The sequence below is a fragment of the Equus caballus genome, chromosome 9, assembly GCF_041296265.1.
Source record: "Equus caballus isolate H_3958 breed thoroughbred chromosome 9, TB-T2T, whole genome shotgun sequence".
Lineage (NCBI taxonomy): Eukaryota > Metazoa > Chordata > Mammalia > Perissodactyla > Equidae > Equus > Equus caballus.
In genome coordinates this window covers 28,492,663-28,511,921 of record NC_091692.1, presented here as the reverse complement: position 1 = coordinate 28,511,921, position 19,259 = coordinate 28,492,663, and the positions used below count along the sequence as shown (strand labels likewise).

Here is a 19,259-nt window from a genome sequence, read left to right as displayed (position 1 = left end):
TTTTGGCAGATAATGTTATTTTCTATCAAAAGAAGAGATATTTCCTTTTTCTGGCCATGCAAATTTTGAAAATCAAAGACTCACTTATTTACTATCTAATGTAAAGAATTATTTTCTCTATTAGGATTTCCATCAAACAGGGACAGTGGTAGACACTGACTACCATTTGACTCTATGGTAAACCTCATAGAATTTTTAGTAAAGCTGTATACCATCTGGAGACTTACATGTTTTCTTTTTTATAAGTTGTATTTCTTTTGTTCGGCTTCTTTCAAATTTATCATGATATGCACGCATTTGTGATATAATACCATCTTATATTTAAAAAATGGAATGGCTTTAAAGTCATGCTTTTAGTTTTAATTTTCCTATTTGCTACATTTCTTAACTGTAGCAATGTATCCAGTGTTGCTGTGCAGAACTGCTTTTGACTTAACCAAAAAAGCAAGTTATTTTTCATTCACAAAGGTAAGACCTGAGTTGGGTGACCCAAGGATTGTGTAGTAGCTCCCTGGTGTCATTGGAAAGAGGTGTCAGCTTCTTTCTAGATCTCGGCTCTGCCCCCTTTAGGGTGAGAACCACCGTTTCATGGTCTGGACAAAGATGCTGGTGCTGGGACGTCTCCTGTTTCAAGCAGAGAGAGGGGAAAAGGAAAAGGGAACAAACGTGGTTTATCCCAGCTAGTCTGCTCCTGTTAAAGAGCTTACCCAGTAGTAGCACCCTTTCTCGCCAAGTGGTTTATATCTCTTTAGCCAGAACGGTGACCTATGACAATCCTCAAGTCACAAAGAAGGCCAGGGAATGTAAATGTTTAGCTGGGCATGTTACTGCCATAGCAAAATCAGGGCCTATGGGGAGAATTACATTAGGCAGCCAGCAATCTTTGACACATCCAGAAACACTACATAAACTTAGAATTAGCAACCAATAGAGGACATCAATGGATGCATCTTCATCCACCTTTTATCCTTTGGAGTAAAGAAGCTCTAAGTAAATAGAAGGTAATGATGACTGTACCACAGGCATATGATATCCCTCTCACTGACTGAGAAATTAAGTGAAAAGTGGCAAAATAAGCCAACATGCATCCAGTCATATACCAGAGTCTGGACCCTTGGCACCTTCCAGTTAGCAATACTGGGGTGCACGTCTTTGTTACATGCAATGGATGTCAAAGCAACCAATTAAAATGTGACAATTGCAGGTTAGATAGACCAAAATTTCTGCTAGTTTCATCAAACTGTCTGAGTTTGTTGAAGAGTTTGTTTTTAATTCATTTTAATTCTTGTTGTAACTTGATGTTTCTTTCTGTTAGAATGTTAGAGGTGTATTTTCTGAGGAAGTATCATAATGTTTCCAGGAGGCAAACACACCCACTTTCTTGTGTTTCAACTAGATAGTTGGTTACATTTTTATAAAGCAAGGACAAACCTCCACCTTCTCTCATATATTTACTTATAATTGGATCAGCAAGAACTCAAAGAAAGATTTCCCTGAAGTTGTAATTCCACTGAAAGTAATATCAGTCTTATTATCTAGATCTCAGTATTTCTTTTATTTAGCTAGAAAAAATTATAGTTTCCATTATAAAAGCAAATTTCCAATTATGGCCTAAATATACCTTACTCTTCAGGACTACCAAAAGCTTTCAAGACACATTATATAAAGCCCATAAATAAAAATTTTACATGATTCTTTTCCAAATCAATGTATTCAAAATTCACAGAAGGTAGTTTTAATCTATTTCATCAAATTGTTTTTATGAGATATTAATTTTTATTGTAGATACTTCACCTTGTAAAATGCTTAATATTTTCTGCCTCCTAATGAAAATAAACTTATTTATACTCAAAATGAAAAACAAGTTTCCATGGTGAAATAATACTATTTTAGAATTGTTTTAGAGAATGGAGCAAAAAGAGTGAATTGCATGACTCTGGGCAAGCTACTCATTCTCTCTGCCTCGGTTTCCCTATCTGTCATGCCTCCTTCGTAGGGTAGAGGGAGAAGCAACTGAAATCTAGCAGGCTCGGCAGAGAGACTGGCACATAGTATGTACCCGATGGACATTAACTACCTTGTTTGTCCTGCCTAGACCTTCATAATTAGCCCCATTTTTGCGACTCACCCACACTTTCTCCCCTGTATAACTTCACCCTAACCCAATCATCTTCTTGATGCCTCCTTGATTTGCCATGCTAATTGTCAGTGCTGCTCCCCATCTCTTCAGTGTCCATTCTTCTTTTTTCTCTCCATCCAAAATGCATTCATTTCTCAGGGCACTTGCAAACCCCAATCCTTCCAAAAGCCCCTCAATGAGTTTCTTTACACATGCTCATTTTACACTTTTCTGAACTCCACTAATACAATATGTCCTTATGCCTTATTATGACATTTAAATCTTGTCGTGAGTTACAAAGTGCTTTGAGCCCAGAGAATATTGTATGATGCAATATAGAGGGGAAAAACCTTTTACACAGCATAATTCCCTCTGCATGCCTACTATAAACAATATTTACACATGTGAGTAACGATTATTTCAAAGCTTAGAAGTAAATACTCACTTTGCTGTGATAAAAGAAGAGGAAACAGCAGTGCTAGACTGGTGGCGCGGCGGTTAAGTTTGCACCTTCTGCTTTGGCGGCCCGGGGTTCACTGGTTCGGATCCCAGGTGTGGACATGGCACTGCTTGGCCAGCCATGCTGTGGCTGGCATCCCACATATAAAGTAGAGGAAGACGGGCACGAATGTTAGCTCAGGGCCAGTCTTCCTCAGCAAAAAGAGGAGGATTGGCAGCAGATGTTAGCTCAGCATTAATCCTCCTCAGAAAAAAAAACAAAACAAAAGAAGAGGAAACAGCAAGTGGGGTCCACAAATCCTCTGCTGAGTGATGGTCCTCGTGGTTGTGCAACTATGTTGGAATGAGAGGAAAATCTGCTACACAGAGAACTAAAAACATGAAAAATGACCTAGGAATTCTAGTTTCTGGTTCCATATGTAAGGAGCTTGAAGTCACCATTCTGTCCCTACAACAAGTAAAAAGTTGAACAAACTGGAAAACAAATAATACTTCTTATACTTCTCAGATCTGTAAGAGAAGTGAAGTCAAAGGGCTGCCCACCAAATAGAGCCACTGAGAAGCCAAAACAGAGAATTGCAACTTACCAGAGGAGAAACGCAGGAGCTGAAATCACCAAAGGACCCAGCGCTGGGAGAGGAAAATCTAACCCTTAACTGATGGATTTCAGGAGGCTCAGAGTGGGCAAGTCTCAGAGCTAAAAACTCCAAGGTGGAGTTTTGGAGTCCAAGGCTACCCAGGCATAGGGGCCCCCACACTTTTGTGAGTTTTACCTCCAGGAGCGTAACCAGGTTCTTCCTGTAGATATGGGAAAAAAAATCCCCTCATGCTTCTGAAAGGGAGAAGGGAAAAGGAACCGTTTTGAAATCGGCAAGAGCACTCTGTTCTTCTGAACAAGATCAACCCTCAGGAAAAACTATTTAACCAGAGCCTGCCTGCTGAGGCTTTATCAAAGCCCAACTGATCTAGAAGAAGGTAAAGGGCCAACTCTAGCCCTCCTGTCCCACCTAAGGGGGTGGAGGGCGGGCAACTGAGAAACACTTGTGAAGTTCACTTGATAAAAAACTGGGTCAAAAACCTTAACAAAAACCTCACGGAAGAAGATACATAGATGGAAAATAAGCATGTGAAAAGATGTACCACATCATATGTCATCAGGGAAATGCAGATTAAAACAACCACGAGATACCACCACATACCTCTTAGAATGGCCAAAATCCAAGACACTGAGACACCAGATGTTGGTAAGAATGTGGAACAACAGGAATTCTTGGTGCATTGCTAGTGGGCAGACAAAACGGTCCAGCCACTTTGGAAGATAGTCTGGCGGTTTCTTACAGAACTAAACATACTCTTATCATGCGATCCAACAATCATGCTCCTTGAAATTTAACCGAAGGAGTTGGAAACTTACATCCACACAAAAACTTGCACACAGATGTTTATGGCAGCTTTATCTGCAACTGCCAAAACTTGGAAGCAATCAAGGTGTCCTTCAGTAGGTAAATTAACAAGTAAACTGTGGTACATCCAGACAATGGAATATGATTCAGCGCTAAAAAGAAATGAACTAACAAGCCATGAAAAGACATGAGGAAACTTAAATGCATGTTACAAGTGAAAGCCTTATTACTAATCTATAACTCATATTACTAATCTGAAAGGCTGCATTCTATATGCTTCCAACTATTTGACATTCTGGCAAAGGAAAAACTATGGAGAAAATAAAAAGATCACTGGTTGTTAGGCCTTAGGAGGGAAGAAGGAATGAGCAGGCAGAACACAGAGGACTTCCAGGGCAGTGATTGTGATGTGTCAATGTAAGTTCATCAGTTGTAACAAATGTACCATCTGGTGGGAGATGCTGATAACGGGAGAGACTATGCATGTGTGAGGGCAGGGCATATATGGGAAATCTCTGTACCTTCCCCTCAATTTTGCTGTGAACCTAAAACTACTCTAAGAAAAATAAAGTCTTAACAAATTACTTATGTTTGGTAGGTTTACTTTTAAAAAGTATTTACTGTAACCACACGTTAGCTTTTCAAAGAGAACTGGAAAGGATTAACTGAAACAGAAGGAAGCACGGCATTAGATCTCATGCCAGGCTTGTGTAATTTGCTGTTTTAACCCAGGCAGATGAAAAAGTAACATAATCAAGAGATGTGGAGGAAAACCTGTGGTCAAAGGAACACTTGGAATTACTTATCAGACATTTGGGTATGTAGCAAAACCCAGAATTGTCTAAGAAAATTTATTTTGCAACATTCTGCCAAATCCCAAATGCCAGTGAATCTTGGCAGACTCCTCGATGCTTCAGTCTAGCTGCTCTCAATTATTTTTCAGAGACAGAGCTTTGTGCTGTTACATGCAGCATTGTTGAAAGGAAGCAAAACTGCTCAGATGCCATCCTATTTCAGCAAAAGGCCAACAACCAAATATACTTTGAATTCTACTATGGAAAGAGTCTTGTTCATAATGCCTTTCGATTTAATTTTGGGGTTTTGTCGCTTTCAGTTGCATGTAGAGGGCAGAGTGCTATAATTAAAATTTCTTCTCTATTACCTGACTTATGGTTGAAGAGGGGAATTAAGCTACACAAGGTACTGTTCAGTGCTGCATATCAATCTGTTATATTTAAATGGATACATGCAGCATATCATTAACAGATTAATGATATGATCATTCTTTGAGTGATACTGTGCATTTCACTGTTTTATGGTATTTCTTATTGACAGTGAAATGAAGATAAATTCTCCAGTCAATGTAGATGAAACTCATGATTTCATAGGTAAGGGGTTAAAAATTTAAATAATGTAGCCAATTGTAACTTTTATATTGGAATAAAATCTTTAAAAGTACGAATATGAAAATGTCATGTGAACTTGGGTCCTAATATATATTTTTTCTGAAAAACAATTTTTTATAGCACCCTCAGTAAAGTGGCCTAATCCACTGACCAACAGCAGCACTCAAGTGAAACAACAAATATACACCTTTCTCAAGGACTATTTTTCCCATAAAGGGACCTGGCCTCCTTTGAGATTAGCTGATTCCTTTTTAATAAAGAATCCAGAGGTATCAGGAATATGTTACTGTTGCATGTTAGCAAAAATACTTTAAGAAAATGTCTAGGGTAATGTTGAAAGGAAAAAGAGCCATTTAAAACTGTTACTAATAGCCAAGTTGTAAATATTTGAGTATCAGTAAGAAAAAATTATTAACTATAATAAGTTGAGTCTGTGTTTAAGAAAAGCTGTGAATTTACAATGATATTCAAAGACAAAAGTTAAAACTAAAGTGTATATAAAAGCTACTTTTAATTCAATTGAAGAAAATATCATAGGACACATTTATTTTAATGAGCTTTAATTGGATGAGTATTAATGCATTTGAGTATTTAATTTTTTCTGTCAAATAGTTATGTTTATAAAGTATTGATATGTATTTCTCTTTCTCTGTAAGAAGAGATGGCAAGACATTGGAAATTTTGAGTAAGCTGAATAGTTCTAGAAAAAGGTGGGATTTTTCTAAGAATAAAAAGAACAAATGACCACTGGTGGTCAACACTATCACAGGTGGAAAGGGTCCCACTGTGAGTGGTAAACTGATAGATTAGCCACATGTCCATAAAAGAAACCATACAAATAAATTGCCTTAGAGATGTTCTCTCCCTCTCTCTCATCTCCTGGGAGACAAACTCTCAGACTAACTCTACTAACTATGACCAAATACTAATTAGACAGACAGAGATTTGCAGAATTGCTAACAGATCATGTCAGTATAAGATATTGATGCAGCAATAGATTATAAAACTTGAAAGCACATCATTTTGGAGAAAGACTGCATTTAACAGAAACTAAAACCTGTGGGAAAGAGATGATCTTTCAAAGTTCCACGGAGGTAACAATTGAAGCTTATCTGTAAAATGAGGATCCAGCTTGGAGACCAGAAAGAAGGCAGAGAACTTGCAAATGTAACTTGACTGGTAAGATTGCTGAAAACCAAGTAAGGTACAGAAACAGCCCTGAGATGGCTTAGGAATAAATATGGAGGGGGAGGATATTGTAGCAGACTCCTGCGTGGCAATGCAGCATTTGCAGTTCCAAGCCCAGGGTTGGAGTGTGGGCTGGTTGCTCACTTTACCCCGTGAGTGAATCTCCAGGCCCTCTCTCTTGTCTTCTTTGATCAGAAGCCTTTCTGAAGTCTTCAGGAGACAGATTTTCCAGCTGCTGCTCCCCAGGTAGGCTTCTTGTAGGATAGTTGTCTTAGACTAGTTTGGAATTCAGGCAAACAGGCAAAACAGGGCTCCTTGGGTCTGGAGGAATTGTGACTCATGTGAAACGGCTTCCTACCTGCTATCCTGGCTGGCTCATGCCCGTTCCAGGAAGATAAGAGTGAAAGAGCAATGAATTTTACAATTACAGGACCTGCAATTGCGTACCATTCCCCCCACTTCTGTAGACACTAACTGAATGTCCTGGAGACTTACTTTCCTCATTAGTAAAATGGGTCTGCTTATACATTTTAAGGATTGTTGTAAGATATGGAGAGAACATCCATGGGCTACCAGGCATTCTAGAAGCGGTGGTAGAATCTGAACAGATTGTCATCCCTCTACAATGGAGTGGTCCCGTGAGTGGCACCTGAAAGGGCCTGGCTCAGGAGATTAGTATGGGAATTCACAACGACATTTCTCTCTTCGTCTATCTTTCCTCTAGTCCTAAATTCTTACTACTGTTCTTTTCTTTTTCTCCCTATAGCTACCATTTCTGGCTTCTCTTTACTCACTCATCTTTCTTATTATAAAGTTGGGAATATTAGGATTATAATACCGCTACTAACAATGATTACCATTTACTTGCTGAGTACCCACTATGTGCCAGAAGTGGTGCTAGAGTCTTTACATACATTATTTCATTTCATTCTCATGACTATCACAAGGTAAATATAATTATTCTCATTTTACAGATGAGGCAAGTGAAAGGAGGAGACTTTGAATAAGTTTTAAAGCTTCAAAAGGCTATATAATGACCAAACCAACACCAGTCCAACACCCGTCTGGCGCCACAACCCTTGTTTTTGCTGCCATACTACACAGTTCCCTCCAAGTGACCACAGTGTGCAAAACATGATAACAGAATCTTTTTGAAATTTTCGGTCAAAGTCACTGTAATGAAATGAAATAATAAATATATTATAGTCCATCACACATCATATTATTTTATAAAGATTGTATTCATTTATGGATGTGTGCACATATGAGTAGGATTGCAATATAAAATAGATTCTCAGACTCAATAGATTGCAGTCACAGTAAAAAATGCTTGAAAGTCCTTGCTATTGTATTTGCCGGCAATACCAGTAATTCTCCAAAGAAGAATATATACAAAAGGACCATAACGTGATCCAGTGGGTTATGGGAAGAAAATATTAGAATCTCTATTTTTTCTACTTGTTTTTAGTGTAAAAAATAAGAAAAATGTTTCATGAAATATGCAAGTTTAGGAGAAATTAGGCATTTTATTATCTACTTTCAAGTAAATGAGTTTTCACAGAATGGATGGGTACCGAAAAAAGAATCCTGCAAAGAAACCATGAACTAACGATAAAATAATACTATCAGTCATGGTGAGAAATAGCCACAGTGACACTCCTCCTATGCCTGGTGTTTCTTGGCCATGTTATAGGTAAAAATAAATAGAAATTTGACAAGAAGTAGTGCAAAAAAACCCTCAAAACTAAATTATCAACAAGACTGTTAAGATTATAGAATTACACTCACTTTCCTTAAAGATAAAAATTTTCTCAAAGTATATATAGTACATTCAGATACTAGCAAAAAGTAGTATGAAGCTATGTCATAAAAATGTGTAAGGGGGGCTGGCCCTGTGGCCTAGTGTTTAAGTTCCACGCGCTCCACTTCAGCGGCCTGGGTTCGGTTCCTGGGCACGGACCTACACCACTCATCGGTGGCCAGGATGTGGAAGCGACCTATACATAAAAAATAGAGGAAGATTGACACAGATGTTAACTCAGCACTAATCTTCCTCAAGCAAAAAGAGGAGATTGGCACATTATGTTAGCTCAGGGTGAATCTTCCTCAGGAAAAAGAGAATGTGCAAGGCATTTAAAAACTGAGCAAATAGATTTTGAAAAACAAACGTCTACGTATTTCTACCAAGTTTAAATTATTTAACACACAATCTATATTCCATAAAACTTCACCAAACTTTATGGTAAACATTTAAAAGTTTGAGGTTTTTTTACTAACAGTGGAAGACAAAAAGCCACATGCTGTTAGAGAAACATTTGTTCTTGCTATTAGAACAATAAAAGTGGTTAAGTAACAATTGTATAGCAACATGAAGACAAACTAAAGAACATTCTTCTGTGAGCAAATACTCACATTATTGGAATATGCATTGAAAATATTGCTTAAAATTCAAAAAGCACATATTAGAATAAATTATGCAGTTTGGGACAAATGCTAACTATACAGTTGGATGGAAGTATACAAATGTTTCTAACATTTTCATATCAAAACATATGTTTCAATAGCCTATAAAGCAATTATGAAATGCAAGAAAAACCACTTTTTTGTGGATTACTAAAGGAAAGAGTTAGCAGAGAAGATGTAAGAAGTGAATGATCCTTTTAGTAAAAATTATACCTTGTGGAAAAGATGTATAAGTGTGATCACTAATGAAGCGGTTGCTATGATTGGAATAAGAAAGGATTCACGATGAGGTTACAGAGCTAGAACCTCTCATAATATTTACCCACTGACTTATTCATAGGCGAGTTATTGTAGCAAAGAAACTGAAACCAGGAATGTACAAAAATTCTCCAGGACAACATTTATATGTATATAGTTACGTTTTAAAATATGACCTTTAAAAAGGTAGAGTATTTACAATATTTTGTAATGAAACAGGAAGGGATCATTAAATATTTTTAATACGTGATTCACTTATTGTTTCATGCAAAGCACTTAAAAGAGTTACTGAACTTAAAGATGTTACTTTTTTCTTTTTTAAAAAAATGCCATTCCAAATTTGCAGACATTTTCTATGATGTTACTGATCAGTATTATGCTATCAAGCACAATTTTCTAAAAAAATTAAAAGCTTTTAATCACTCTTTAAAGATTAAAGTGACTTTCAAAAAACTGTATAAAATTTACTACTTTTCAAGAGAAACTCATGCCATAGAAAGAGAATTTTGAAAATAGTTACCTGAAATATTTCCTTCATTATGATATTAGTTGCTGAAAACAATATATGTGCTACCTATAAAAATATTTATGAATATAGACTTAAAAATCTAGAAATAGAGTTTTCTAACCCCTATAAAAACTCCAGATGAATAGTTTCAATGAATATTCATTCTATTTGTTAAAATATAAATTGAACATTTTCCCTGTTAGTGTTCAAAAACAGCTTTTGACATAATTACTAGCTGAATTTCAACCAAAAAAAACCTTTGCAGTGGATGAATGGCTCTGAAAAATCAGTATCAAAATCCAGTTAGTACAAACAATGATGCTCTTCCTCCCTTTGGATTTACATATAATTTTGTGAAGCATCTTCCTCAGCTATTTAGTGGCCATTTAATCCAAGTATCAAAATAAATCCAAATGAAAACAGGCACTTCAAAATGATGTAAAAAATAAGCGCTGAAATTATTGAACTAATATATTATTTAGAATAATTCTAGTTGCAGTTTCAAATAGACCAAAAATGTTAGTCTTAACAATGTACAGCTTTTATTTCTCGTGCACTGTCCCAGTGCAGAAGTCCTGGGTCAGCAGGTGACCTTCCTCCACGTTATGATTTAAGGAGCCCGGGCTTATTCCATGGTATGGCTCCACCATCCCAGATGGTTGTGGATTGTCTTTATCCAGCCAGTGGAAACAGAAAGAGAATAGGAAAATTTTGGTTTCTTAAAAACCTTGCCCTGGAAGTGGTACATCCATTGGGTGAAAAGTTGTAGAAGAGGATACTTGTGCTTTTTCAAAGCATCAACCCACAATTTACTTGTTAATTCCAATGCTTTACAGTGAAGAGATCTGGTAGACTCCACCTTAACCAAGTGGTCAAACTTGACGTTACCAATTACAGAACAAATGACATAGGTGCCTCCTGATGGGATGCAATGGAAAGCGCATCTCACCTCAGAGGTACTCTTGTCAAAAACTCTAACCTGAATCTAACCATGAAGGGGAAAATCAGATAAATCCAGATTGTGGGACATGTTACAAAACAGCTTAGTCTGGACTCCAAAAATGTCAATATTACCAAACCAGAAAATGGTGGAGAGGACCATTTTAGATTAAAACAGAAAAAAGCAATATGGTGACCAAATGCAGCAGATAGTCCCTAGTTGGATACTGGATTTTAAAAAACAAAGAGTTATAAAGGATATTTTGAGATAATTGCAAAAATTTAAATATGCACTGTATATTGCATAATATTATTGTATCATCGTCAAATGTCTTGAGTATGACAATGGTTTTGTGTTTATGTAGGAAAATGTTAGGAGATATTTACTGAAGTATTTAGAAGTTGTGCCATATCTACAACTTATTTTTAAATGGTTACCAAAGTACCACAAAACTATGTATGTATGTAGCTAGATATGTGCATATATATGTATGTATACCTATGTATCTATGTGCTCATCTATCTCTCTGCAGAGAAAGATAAAGCAAATGTTGCAAAAATGTTGGTGAACCTCCACAGAGGGTACACAAGCGTTCACTGTAGTAGTTCTATTGTAGCAGTCTTTCCATTTTCTATAGATTTGAAATTTTTCAAAATAAAATGTGAAAGGAAAAGTATACATGTCACCTGCTTGACACATTTACCTGATAATTTCAGTATTACCATTGGCCTTCATAAAATGCAAAGTCATACTTGCAGTTACAGCTAAACCTTCTGTTTACATAAATAAATTAACTTAAAAGGCCTTAGGCAAGGAAGCTGTCATGTTAGAGAGAGACAGAAAGAAAATGAGAAAGATGAATTTTAGTTAAACCAGCATCTTCCAGATAGATATAAAAATATATGAAATTGAACAAAATATAAATAATATACAATAACATACTATCGTGTTTCAAAACCTCATATTCAGCAGATTGGCTGTGATTTCAAAATGACTCTGCATTTTTTTACTGATGACTAAAGGAAGCTGCCTTAAATCAAGCAGTGTATGCCATGTGAAGCCAGACTACCTAATAAAATCTAGGCACACATAGTCTAGTGTTGATAGAAAAAAAAAATTATTTGTAACCACCAAAAGTAATAGTAAGTGACTCGTCCAATTTTTATTTCATTTCTCTAAAAAATGAGTTTGCATATAGACTTTCTTTTTCTGGTAGCTTAGGCTCAGATATGGATGTGACAGAAGAGCTATAGATCCAGTGCGGGTGGCCAGGTGCTTGGCCATCCTAGCCCCTCCCTGGTTCTTTCTTGTGTGTGTCATGTACCTCCCATCAGACTAAGCCTGTCAGTCTTGCAGAAGGCACTCTAGGATGCTGGACTTCAGGCATACTTTGTCATGTCTCTATCTTGAAGGTTAGGGGTTTCAATTTTATTTCTCTGTTTACTATTTCAGACCAATAGCATTTTTTATTAAATACTCTAAAAAATCTGTAAGTTTTTTCACCACAAATGTCTATTATTTAATGATCATTTTAAAAATTCAATGCCAAAAAAGGAAAAAAGTACTTAGAACAATCAGAATAATTATTTCATATCAGGACTCACCATTGGTCTCTGTTGCTGACAACTGGACTTCCAGAGGCAGCAGTGGCTGGATCAGCCTTGGTAAGCAGAGTGCATGCTGTTGGGCCAATACCTAGCCTCCGTCTCTGCCACCGTGGCCACACTGTTTACATGCTCCTTATTCTAATTCTGCTAGTTCCAAGGTGCCAATGACAAAGACTGGCTTCACTGAAATAGCTGCATCATTTTGTCTACTCGGTTGTTCAGTGACTCTTCTCGGGTGGATGTTTTCTGGAGGGTGTTAAGATGTGATACAAAAATCTTTACTCTTCTTACTCTCTTATGTCTATCTGCATGCCTCTATGCAGACCTCCTTGTCTCCAATCGTACAAGGTCCTTCCTTTCCCCTACAGGCCAGGCAACCGGCCACTACCCAGTCATGTGGATATGTTTTTTCTTTGGACTACTTCTCCTTCCACTCAAAGTGAATCACCAGGAGCACTCTTTGAAGCTCTGCCAATTCATAAGATTTTTTTTCCTCTCCACTATCTTTTGAGTCTACTCCTGCATGTGGTGGTAATGAAGTCTCCATCAGTTTAGTCTTGTCCCCACATGCTCAGTGGACCTACTCATAGACCAAGCTTGGCCTTCTCTTCTACATTGGTCATTTAGGGACCCTCACCCCCTGTCTGGCCATAGGTGTGAGCTGCGGGAGGGCACTGATAAATCTATAATAGGTAACATGGGCAACTGGGCTACCTGCTCAGGAAGCTTCCTCATGCGTTTTTGTCTTGCTCAGGCTCAATCCCAGAGGTACCAGATCCATCTGACAATGGAACGCTACTGGGCATGTGTGGCTTTATGATATGCTGGTTCTCACAGAATTCTTATATTGGGCAGTTCTTTATGATGGTCATTTGATGCCTCATGGTCAAGTGTTCCAACTCTACCAAGATACAGAAACACCCCAGTTTCTCAAAAACTATGTCATTCTCTGCTGCTGATGGCATGGCCTTGCTCCAAATTCCCAGGAGCCTGCATTATGATTCTCACACTGGAGCTTGCTGTTAAATCTGCACTGTATCCTTTGCTACCACCGCCTTGGAGACCAAGTCATAAGGCAGCTTACTGCAGAGCCCTTTCTCACTCTGAGTCCCAATCAAAGCTGGCAGCATGTTTTGTCACTTGTTAATGGGCTTGAGCAGTATTCTCAGGTGTGGAGTGTGTTATGTCCAGAACCCTCAGAGGCCAACCAAGCATTGGGCTTCCTTCTTTGTGGTGGGAGATTCAGGATGCAGCAATTTGTCCTTTACTTTGGGAGGGACATGACACCATAAGGCAAGCCGTGGATGCTAAAGCTTTACAAATTGGCAGATCCTTGAATCTTTATAAAGTTTGTCTTCTACCCTTTGGAGTATACATGCCAAGACCTCTAGTGTATTAGAGTATATTATGACAGAGGGCCAGAGAGTTCATAAAGCCCTGTGGCAATCTGTAAATGAATATTCTTGCTCATGAACATGAACAATTTCTGATTCTATTTTCTGGTTTGAATGAAAAAGAATGCTTCTTGCAAACCAGTGGCAGATACCATGTACCCGAGGCCTTATGAATCTGATCCAGTAATGACACAATGTCCAGGACAACCATATCAGGGTGGCTCCCTGATTGAGCTTATGGTAGTCAACATTTATCCTCCAAGATTCATCAGATTTCTGCAGGCACCAGACTGGCAAATTAAATAAACATACGATAGAGACCATCTGTATTCGTTTCCTGAGCCATACTCCCTCTAGAGATGCTAGCGGAGAATTTTTTCTCTCTTCCAGCTTTTGGTGGCTGCTAGCTTCTTTGCAAAGTGCGTGGCCACATCTCTGTCCTCCATTGTCACATTGCCTTCTCCTCTGGGTTTTTTCCTCTTCTGTCTCTTATAAGGGCATTTGTCATAGGGTTTAGCACCCACCTGGATAATTCAGGATGATCTCGTCTCAAGATCCTAACTTAATTATACCTACAGAGACCCTTTTTCCAAACAAGGTTACATGGACAGGGTTATATGGACATACTTTTGGGGTCCTGCTTTCAACCCACTACATCACCGCTTCTGCATCCTTGAGGTTCTGAAGGATGGCACCAATCTCTGTCATTTCCCCTAAGGCACAATATTATCTTTTCAGATAATAGTTTGAGAGAATTCTACTTGGCTTTTCCCACTATAAATAATTCTTACTCCACAGGCCAAAGACTCAATGTGAGAATTACTCCAACTGCCAATTCTATCGATTTTAATCACACATTTGGGAACTGGGGAAAAGACCATTGGGCCTACTTGGGCTGGACTTTATTAGAACTTCAGTCCAGAAAATCACTTATCAAACTCCCTCCAAAACCCCTGCTCTAGCAAGGAACCATGATGACACATTGGGTCTCCAGTTAAAATGTCAGTTAAGACCCTTTGTCAGGTAGTACTCAAAATGTTTGGGATTCACTTTTCCTCAGTATACATCACCCAAGTAAATGGCCATAAGTCTCTTTGGGACAGACTGGGAGAATGGTTAGAGTATATATTTTTGTTGAAGAGTAGGGTCCTTCCTCCTAAGACTTGGACATGTTTTTAGTCAATAGATTCCAAATCTGAAAATCTGCTCAGGTCTTAGAATGAAGCAAGGGATAGTCACTTTTTACTGGGGGCAACTGCCATCAGCCTTCTTGCATTTTTTGGTTGTAGATGCCAAGCAGCATCCTTGGTTCTTTTATTTTACCTCTAGGGATGTCATTCTGTATTAACTAGGTCTATAATTCCTCATAGGCCAATGTAATTATGGCCTCCCGCCTTCTAGTTGTCAAGTACTACAACCAAGCCTTTATAACTTTGGAGAATATAATGAAGGAATGAGCCCAGTCTAAGACTGCTTCTCCTACCATCAGCCCTGGCGCAGAGGAGCTGCCGCTGAGCTTATTAGCCATGTCGGTGCCCTACTCTCACCATGACATTCCACATGGCCTTGTATCCTCTGGACCCTCCCATGGAAGATAAGGTCTTCTGGCTCCACATAAAATATCCATTCCAGCTCACCCCCCTCTGTGAGGTTTTTAATTCTTTCATCTACCATCTTTCAGGGCACCTCAGGCATTGCCACTTTGCTCAGCCCTTGTCATCACCTTCTCCAGGATTCTAAGGGCCACTCTTGTAGTCAGTTTGCCCATTTCCTTGGTCCTTGCTAGAGTGTTAAGTCTCATGTCCCAAGAAAGTGTCTCCATATCAGTAAATTCTTGCTTATCCAATTCTAGCCTCCTTTATCAAGAATTCTCAAAAATCAAATCCTAAGTGTATCCCCTGGCTCTTGATGTTTGAACCTTTTTTTTTTTTTTTTTTTGCAATTGGACTCAACGTGTATAAAGACTGAGATGAATGTTTCTTGGGGTGCCAGTTAAGGAAAAATTTCCTCAATTTACAATCCGATCAATTTCATGTATAACAGAAAGATTTCTATTTCCAAAGGAACATATCTTAAGACTAATACAGAAAAATAAACTGTATATTCATATTTAAGTTCCCTAAATGAGTAAAACCTGTTGCTTTTGAACAAGACTCATTACTAATCTGATGTTCTATTTGGCATGTACCTATGATCAAAGAAACCCACTCCTCTCACATCACTAATCAATGATATAACCCTTGGCAGAATGTCTCACTGAAGACACAATGAGAGAAAAAGAGCTAAGGAATAACCCCTGATTATGCCCTACTATTACAAAATATCGATCACTAAACAAAGCATAAGGCACAAGCTTGTGCTGATCACATTAGCACATAGACATGCTTGGGCCACATGAGATTCCCTCAAAGAATTTATTGTCTCAAGCCCAAAATATGATTGTTCTAGAAGGAAAATAAGGATTCCCAACATCCTGTCCCAGGATTGTCATCTGGCTTGGGGTCTAGCATAATCTTATTGAACATGATTTTTAGGTGATCTTCTTTCTTCAAGACAAGATAAGATCTCATCATCAACCCAGCCAAGGCACTCCCAATACACCCATACACTTATACTTGAATATGTCTACCAGAGATGGATTCTGGAAATTATGCTGACAAGGTAGACACAAGTTTCCATGTACTCCATGCTGGATACCTGACTGACATAGATTGTACACGGACATACAGGTTGATGCAGTGAGTGAGCTTGTCCCAAAGCCTCATCTTATTTTCTTAGACCACTCCCAGTGTATCTTCTATTAGTTTGCCAGAACTAATAGAAAGCATGCACAAAAACAAGATTACTCATACAGGAAATTTATCGAAAGAAGCAGGGAAAAGTGGGATTGCTTTCAGACCACATTGCAGGTAGGACAGCTACAGAAGGAGAAAAAGGAAGAGTTTGGGTAGGAAGCATCTTGGACTGCAGTGAATTTCCCGGAAATTTTCAGCCTGGCTGATATAGAGCCCATGAGTCCCAAAACTGCCCCTTAGAGGAGACCTAATGAATGCAGGGATGAATTCCAGAGGGGCAGCAATAGGGCCATTAGGCAAATATGCAGCTCTTTTCAAGAGATATGAGTGGCACACTTTCATGGCTGTCACATCAATTATTAAAATACTGATTGATGAGAAGCATAATTTTGAAGTGGAGCTAAACTGGATTTGAATCCTTGCTCTTTAACCTTGGACAAGTTCTTGAACTTTTTTAAGTCTTGATTTTTTTTAAGCTGTAAATGGAGATAGTAGTACCTATTCCACACTGCCATGGCAAGTATAAAATGGGATGGTTATGTAAAGCCCTTAGTATGATGCCTGGTATGTAAGCGTTAGTTCCTATAAGCATAGAGATATGGGAGACCTTTTCATTGTCTGACCATATGGTTATCTCCTACTTCAGTAATATAATGTGCAAAATTGGGTCAGTCATTAAAAAAACAGGAAGTCCTTGTCACATAATGTGTATGAGAAATATGTATGGACCCACTTAACGTTGGTTAAGATAGTATGTAAAGTATTACTGATGCCATATGAAGGCAGACAATGTTTGTCGGTTAAACCTTAGTTTAGTATGTATAATTTAATAGTAAAAATAAATTTAGCTATGATAACTTTTATGACAAATAAAGAATAAGGTAAACTATATTTTTGGAGTTTCTTAATAATTATATCTTTTGAAAATTACAAGCCACCCCTCCTAACTCTGAAAATAACGTTCAATTGAAACAAGGAGTTTGTCATAGATGAGTAATTCATCCTGGTTTGATGGTTAATTTCAGAAATTGCAGAGTTTCATACTTCTTACTGTGAATTTAATATTAGATTGCAGATTTAATTGCTTTTACCTTTGACCTTTATTCTTGGATTACTACGAATGAGAATTCCATTCATATTTACTTAAAAATGTTTCATTTAAGTTAGGTTAACCATTTTAGGCCTACTCAGATTTGAAAAGCTTCTGTTATCAACAGTTATACCAAAGAAATCAATCCTTGAATACTGAGGAAAATGTCAACCAGGAAGCTAAGCATGATGTATAAAATATTGTATTGATAATGATATAATGGAAAATATGAGGAGACTTCACTCAAAACAATGACTGATTCTGTCCACTGGTGTCTAATGACTAAGAATTATTATTCCAAAATCTAAAGCTAATGATAGGCTTCCATTTGAATTATGTTGTAGGGGAAAATGTGAATAGAATTCACATAGGCTAGATTTTTCTAAGTGAAGAGTCATCCAGACTGATAAAGAAATCAGTTGTTTTTTATTGATTTAAAAAAAGAAAAATAGCTTTTTGAGCAATAATGAAGTTATTTATACTATTTTATTTATTATCTCTCTCTTTGAGGCTCACTTGGAGAAGCTAAAGTTAGGCAGAGAGGAATAAACTACAGTTAAAAATTCCTCTCTCTCCATTCCACATTTCCTCCTTCTGTGTGCTCTGTGACTAGCAACTTCATGCTGGACAGTAGATCGGGGTGGGTGAAGAGAAGCTGGACTAGATGCCACATCCGGCCTTGTCCTTCTGCTCTGTGGCAGTCCCTGAGTGGCATCGTGGTTGGCTATAAAGAGTTGAGCTCCTGCTGCTCCCTTTTACCTGGTCTCTTTTATGTCACCCACACATTCACCCACGTGTCCTACTGACACATGCAAGGAGGGTGGACAGTTAGTGATTTTCTGAATCAATTAGCCTAAAACACTACAACTAAAATATCCAATTTTAGTTGGAAAAGTAACAGGTTAAGAAAAGAAAAAATAAGGATCTATTATACTACATAAATTTTCTTTCAGAATTTAAAATTGTGTTGATGTGACCATGGCAGAATAAACCCAGGATGAAGAGATTGATTCTCCATGTCCTCTTACAATTACTGCCTAAGAATTATGATCAGGTTTTTCACAGTACTTGTGAGGCCTGAGGAATGAGTTTCAACTATCCTATATTTGTTATTAAACATCCCACATCTCCTCTCAACCTTAAAATCCATCTGTTTTATTACCTCTGCTATTTTTCTTATGTCCCAAATAAGGGGAACCTATGTCACATTTCTCACCAAATCTAACCTTCCGCTCTTTCAGTGCCCCCTCACTGGTGCAAACTGTTGTACTGAAAATGGTCACAGGGTGCTGAGACATTGATCTCCTTGGTTTCAAGGTAGCATGGGGCCAAAGTCTTTAGGCTGGTGTTGTGTAGGTGTGAACAGCATTGTGCTTTTGTTCCAATATGCTGCACAAGTTCTGACATGCTCTATGTGGGAGAGATGCGAGAAAGCATCATCATCCTGGACTTATCCTAGACCCTCTCTTCCCAGCTCTCCAGACCTCAGCCCCATCGTATTCTCTATCTTGAATTTTCAGTGTCGGCACTGTATCCTCTCCCTGCACTTGCAGCATAATCAGGACTTCCCAGTCTAACATTCCAATACTGAAATGGACACATACAGATGCTACTGCCTGATTCTAACTT

General features: G+C 38.0%; 1 non-coding gene across 1 annotated transcript; it reads right to left on the bottom strand.

Moving 5' to 3' along the window:
* Nucleotides 1–16,244: 16,244 nt before the first annotated feature.
* Nucleotides 16,245–16,324, bottom strand: LOC111775113 (small nucleolar RNA SNORD115). Its single transcript, XR_002810614.2, has one exon. It is a non-coding gene; the product is annotated as a small nucleolar RNA SNORD115 (small nucleolar RNA).
* Nucleotides 16,325–19,259: the final 2,935 nt, after the last annotated feature.